Source organism: Echinops telfairi, unplaced genomic scaffold, assembly GCF_000313985.2.
Source record: "Echinops telfairi isolate 266 unplaced genomic scaffold, ASM31398v2 ScPeMD7_7427;HRSCAF=8465, whole genome shotgun sequence".
NCBI lineage: Eukaryota > Metazoa > Chordata > Mammalia > Afrosoricida > Tenrecidae > Echinops > Echinops telfairi.
In genome coordinates, this window is record NW_022111327.1 from 5,715,899 (window position 1) to 5,722,867 (window position 6,969).

A 6,969-nucleotide genomic window follows, 5' to 3' on the forward strand; every position below is an offset into this window, starting at 1 on the left:
AGGTTTTACATAGGATATCTATACATGGGCACTTACCATTTCTAGAGAGCCCTGGTGGCATAGTGGTTATGTGTTAGGCTGTGTCGTGTAAGGTTTGCAGTTGGAAACCACCAGTCATGCCTTAGAAGAAAGATGGGGCTTCTACTCCTGTGAAGAGTTAATATCAGAAACTCACAGGCCAGTTCTACCCTGTCCTATAAGGCCACGTTGAGTCTCAGCTTGATAGCAGTGAGGTATTTTTTGTGTTTTCTTTTTTTTTTTAAAGAGATAAATATAATCATAGATGTGGTGGCAAATATAGGGAACAAGTTTATAAAAACTTCTTCGATATAACCACTTTGAGAAAGTGAGTCACTGGGTCTGGGGGCTTGAGACCACAGTCTCAGGGTACAACAAGGTCAATTGGGATAACATAGTTCACAAAGAGAGTGTTCTATAATCTATTTTGGTGAATAGTGACTGCAATCTTAAAAGCTTGTGTTTGTGCCCTCAATGACCCTGAAGGTGCCAATTTTCTGATTCACTAAAGAACCTGGAGCTGCTCTTGTAATATTGAGGGAGTTCTAGTTGGCTTTTTGACATTTCAGAAGCTGAGATTTCAAGAATGCCTTACCTTTAGCAGCTCCAGGAGGCTAGGGACCTGGAATTTTGACACCAACAAAAGACCATTGAAGGTTCATCCACTTCCATGGATTCTCACAATTGTCTGGACATTATATAATGATTAAAGAGTCAACTGAACAAGAGGGCATAACCAAAGAAATAGCTATACACCCAATGAAAGACCTTCAAAGTACATGAAACAGAGTAGAGAACTAGAGGACTGTACAACAATAGTGGAATATTTCAATACACCACTCTTGTTTTGTTTTTGTTTTAATATATAATATTCTTATTGACATATCTCACTAATTCCAATATCTCCCCGCCCTTCCCATACAGTTTTGTTGTTCAATCCCATTGGGTGGTGTTATACCACCATCAATGCTACCTACTCCCTCCCCCACTTCCTTCCCCCCTCCCCCGTCCACCTCACTTCCCGTACCCTCAAGGAACCATAGTTTCTGTCACTGTCTATGAGGGTTCGTCTATCTTGATGATCTTGTACCGAGCGATATTAAATATACAAATCAACATATGTAAACTGAACATGATTAATGAGGTATATCACATAAAGACCTTAATAGTAAGGGGAGGACATCTTAAAGAACTAAAGTATGGCTATGTGGTTCATCAGTGCTATACCACACACTGGATTTATCTATCCTCCATTCCATATGGGCCTTATGAGAGGGCCTATCCAATTGTTTTCCTGGTGGAGTTTGGGTCTCCACTACATCCACTACTTCCCTTCAAATCAATTTGGTTGTGTGTTTTTGGAACTTCTGATACCTCTTCCTCATGATCATACCACCTGGTGTGCTTATTCCATGTGGGCTTTGTTGTTTCCTTGCTTGATGGCCACTTGTATTACTACAAACCTTTCAGACCTCAGGCACTATATATCTTGATAGCTGGGCACCATCAGCTTTCTTCATCACATTTGCTCATGCACCCATTTTGTCTTCAGAGAATGTCGTGTCAGGGATGTGGGTATCATACAATGCCACATTATTAGAACAAACCATTCCTGTACTGAGGTAAGATTTAAATAGAGGCCCAAAGTCCATCTGCTCGTTGGACTTTTCTTGTTGCATTTACATATATATACATATATAAACAAATACATACACACACACACATATATATATTTATTTATATATGTCCACACATACATATTGTTTTCCCCCCCTCTATTTATTTATTTTCTCCCTACCCCGCTATTATGTTTGCTTATTGTTCACCTCTCAGTAATTTCTCTCAGGTACAATTTAATTGAACAACACAATTGTGGACTTTTGACTCAGGCGGCAGCACTTGACATCCCATCTGAACTGGTTGGGGGTTACTCACAAAGGGCACACACTGAAAATATGAGGCACAATGAGGAGTGGGGCACTAGATCACTCCATCTAGGATTACGGGAATGGCGATGTGGACTTACAGGATGATCGCCTTTTGGACACCAATACTGCTCTATGTCCTGATCCCTGTCAGATGGGTGACTATCTGTATGTTCAGATTATTATTATTATTGGTGTTTATCTATACAAGAGATGTAGAATAGGTAATCTTATGAAGAGAGTGGCCAGACCAACAGTTCCTGGGGGCCATGGGAGGGAGGAAGGGCGGTGAGCAGGGAGCCAACAATGACAGGTACAGAGGAATAGTAAGTGTTCTCTAAAGGACTGAGAGAGCTTCTCTGGTCCTGTTAATGCGCCATTCTTAATGAAGGATGGAACAACTAGAAGGAAACTTAACAAAGACACAGAAGAACTAAAAATACAATCAACCACTTAACTCAAAAACATATGCAGAACCTTCTACCTATCAACAGCACAATATCAATTCTTTTCTAGTGCACATGGAACATTCTCCAGGATAAACCATATGTTAGGACACACAGCAAGCAGCAAGAGACATAAAAGCATTGAGATACTACAAGGTTTCTTTTCAGACTGCAATACTATACATTTTGAAATTAATAATAGGAAGATGGACCAAAATTTACCAGAATGTACAATGTAGGTGGTTGAGAAGAAAGTAGACGAGCAAATATTGAGGAAAATTTAAAATAAAAGTTCTAGAAATTTGTCTTTAATGTCATAAACATGCCAGTGCTCCAACATTCTCTTTCTCGCTCCATTTGCCCATTTATTTACACTTTGCTTTTTCTTGGAAGAAAATAAGTATCTTGCAAGTGTACATAAAATTAAATACAATGTAAATTAAAAATGGGTGGCAAAAAAGAAAGAAAAACAAGGTGTGTCCATGAAAGGGTTAGAAATGAGGCTCAAAATGTAAACTATAAAGATGTTTTATTCTGTTGGTGAAAAGTAAATTTAAACAAGCTTTTTCATTGCTCATGAAAAAGAAAATACATCTAGAAAGCAGGAAAGTCGCACAGTTTAGAAGTGACCGTTATCTACTACTATCGGTCATCATTGTAAAAAGATGTGGACAAAGTGGAAATTTGATTAAAGAAATTGAAATACTAGTGTTACGAGGAGATGGTAAAGGCCTTGGGGCTATTGGGTGCAAAGAAGAAAAGCCACAGTGACACTGATGACTACTTTAAAATGTTTTGAGGGACTTTGTTCAAAGCAGGTATTCTTCTGTCTCTAGGGTTAAGAATTTAACTTTGCCTCAAGTAATGTGGTCTTGCTCTTGTTTCCTGAGAAGATAACGCTAAACCTTTGGAATTTCCTGAGTAATTGAGGTGCTTTTATTATCTAAACCCCCCAGACCACACTTGAGGATGTGTGCTAATGAGGTGACCAGACCAGAAAGGTCATCCGAAAGCTAATATCCACTAACCTGAGAAGGCAGAGTTGAATTCATCTGCAATGAGGCCTTAATCATGAGGGAGTAATGCACACAAAGCCTCTGGAGAGCTTCCTGCTAGGAGAAATAAAATGGCAACACATATGGCAGAGAAAGGACTAGTATTCCGAGCATATAACAGCGGTTCTCAACCGGTGGGTCGCGACCCCTTTGAGGATTGAACGACCCTTTCAGAGGGGTTGCCCAATTCATAACATTAGCAAAATTACAGGTATGAAGTAGCAACGAAAATAATTTTATGGTTAGGGGTCACCACAGCACGAGGAACTATATGAAAGGGTCACGGCATTAGGAAGGTTGAGAACCACTGGTATATAAATGATTTTTAAACATTGATAAGACTAGAACAATAAATCAATAGAAAAATGGTCAAAGATATGAATATGCCATTTTAGAAGAGGAAATAAAAGGAAAAAGATGCTCAAATTCACAGTAATCAGAAAATGAAAATTATATCAACATGTTCTCATCAGACTGGAAAATTAAGAAAAATATAACAATTGTTGAGAAGTATATGGGGAGAAACATACAATTATATTCTGATAGTGGAAATGCAAATTGATATAGCCATTTAAAAATATAATTTGTCAGTGTTTAACGAAATGGGAAATGTGTATACAATATAGCCATCATTGTATGCTTCATATTTAAAGTTATTAGTGTCATTCATGTCAATGATGTAATTTGTGATATCCATTTCTTCTCCCCTTTTGGGCACATTTAATGAATATGCTCAATGGCTCTTTTAGGTTTAGTTGTGTCTCATTTGGATCAATGAATTGTTAATCTGGGACAAGTGGGAAATGTTCGAAAACTCATTTCAGTTTTGCCATATCTATTCTAAAAATGGCGGCTACTCCAAAATTCTGGGTCTTTAGGTGATTACAGTGAGAAGTACTATAGCTCCCCCACCCCAACAAACCTCAGTAGTCATGTGGCTTGGACATGATTTTTAGGTTTTTTTAGTATCAATCATTGATTAATATAGAAAGAACTCAAATTTTCATTGTTGTGTTAAAACAAGATAAAAAATGATGAACATTATATAATATTATTAATGTAAAATAGCCATAAGTAATAGTCTATTCCTTCAATAGCTACACTTATGTGCTGAAAATTGTCAAGAAGAATGCATACTTTAACATAAAATCTCAAAATTGTATTTACAATTAGACCAGATTTGGGAATAATGATCAAAGAATATTTAGCCTTCTCTAATATGTTTTCATTGTCCTAGAAGGCTGTGTTAATTTCAGCAGCAGCAGCAGCAGTCAAGATATCAGCTGCATTGCATTGGGTAAATCTGCTGCCCAAGACCTCTACAAGTATTGAAAAGCAAGGAGGTTACATTGAGAACTAAAGTACACCTCACATCAAGACATGGTGTTTTCAAATGCCTCGTATGCATGGGAAAGTTGGATATGGAATAAGGAAGACAGAAGAATTGATGCATTTGAATTATGGTACTTGTGAAGAATATGGAAAGTACTATGGATTGCCAAAAGAACAAAGAAATCTGTCTTGGAAAAAGTACAACCAGAATGCTCCCTATAGACAATGAATTCAAGACTTCATCTTGCATACTTTGGACATCTCACCTATCTTGGAGAAAGACATCATGGTTGGTAAAGAGGAGGGCTCTGGACAAGATGGATTGACACAGTGGTTGCTACAATGGGCTCAAACATAACAACTGTGAGGATGGCTCAGGACTGGAAAATGTTTTTTTCATGCTGTTGTACATGGGTCGCTATGAGTCAGAACCAATAGCATGACACCTAACAACAACTTATAAATTTCAATTAATCTCAGTTTAAGGTGTTAAAACAGTAAGAAATATTTTTATCGTCCATGCAGATACATTTTTACTTCTAAGAATATCTATGCATATAGACGACAAGTGTATATATGTCAGAAAGTATTGTTTTGAATCATGGAAACCATAATTAAATAAAAATATCAAAATCTCAAGCTACTGTTTCTTGGCATACCCTCCATCTAGACCCAGACACTTCTGAAGGTGGTATGTCTATCTCTCTAACCCTTCCCTTAAGAATTCGGTACTCTTCTATGTTCATCACATGCAAATGGAAGTTTTGGAATGGTTTGGGGACTCACATTATCTTCCCTTTCAATGTTCTTTGAGTTTGTGATAAACAAAGATGTGCGAAAGGGCACGATCAGGGCTGTATAGTAGACAGGGTAAGGTTTTCCAGTTCTCTTAGGATGGCCTTTGCTACCGTTGGTAGTTACACAATATCATGTCAACTTGAAGATTTATAAAAGTGTAGAAGTGGAGGTTAACCTGTCGAGCAGGTCACAACCCGATGGTGACTCCTTGTGGGCAGGACCTTCTCATAAGGAGGGCCCTGGGAACCTCCCCTTCTCTCTCTGCCTTCACCTTCCTGCTGGCTACCAGAGCACCACCATCAGATCCATACAACTTTGCACACACTGGCCTGTGACCTGTGATCTTCCTGCATTCTGGATCATTGCTATATGAGTATGAAGTGGGACTTATGAACTATTATCAGACTTACGAACTTTAATTGGATTGGGCAAGGATGATTTCTTGATATACAATTACTTCTTGATATAAAACTCTTTCTTACACATACATGAGTGTCACTGGACTTATTTCTCTAGTCAACCTGGTCTAGCACACCACCCTCAAAGAAAGAGCAGGGTTGTTGTTGTTTTTTTATTTGTGTGTGTGTGTGTGTTTGTGTGTGAAAGGGGGGGAAAAACAAAGAAAACCTCAGTGCTCTTTTCCTGGCCTTTCCCTCGTGAATGCAGGTTTCTATTTTATTAAAACTTCCTCCTAGTAAGCCCCCATGATTATCCTGTGTCCTTCAAGAAAATATATCAAATCACAAAAAGCAGCTACCATAACCTCTGAGCAGAGATCATTGCCTTGAATCGAACTGCCACAGCAGATCCCCCCCAAAGCCACTGTTTTGGTTGAACTTGTTTTGGAAAATATTCTAATGAGACTAAAATGAATATATTCTTAAGATACATTGTCTGCAGCCATCCAATGATCCTACAGACATGTTTAAACATATTTTGTTTGGAACAAACCTGTGCAGCATGCATTAACTGGAACCATAGTGTGGTAGTTACATAATCTTTTGTCAACTTGATAAATAGCATGAAGGGTTGGAGTCTAGCCTGTCAAACAGGACACAACCGGATGATGCTTCCTTGTGGGCGTGGCTTCTCATGAGGATTCTGGGAACTTTCTCTCTTCCTCACATTCCTGTTGACAAGCCACATGGAGCTACACTGATGGCAGCCAGAGCCCTGGATATGCGTCCACTGCCTTTGGATCCACAAGACTTTGCACCTACCAGCCTGTGTTCTTCCTACATTTTGCATCATTGCATGTGACTGATTTATGGACTAGTATCAGATTTATGGGCTAATATCGGACTTATGGACTTGATCTGGACTGGGTTGGCATGTTTTTTGAATATTCAATTACTCTTTGATATTAAGCTCTTTCTTATACACATATGAGTGTCT

At 38.5% G+C, this 6,969-nt stretch overlaps 1 pseudogene; it reads left to right on the plus strand.

Moving 5' to 3' along the window:
* Positions 1-2,026: 2,026 nt before the first annotated feature.
* Positions 2,027-6,969, plus strand: part of LOC101653258 — a 21,999-nt pseudogene continuing 17,056 nt past the window's right edge.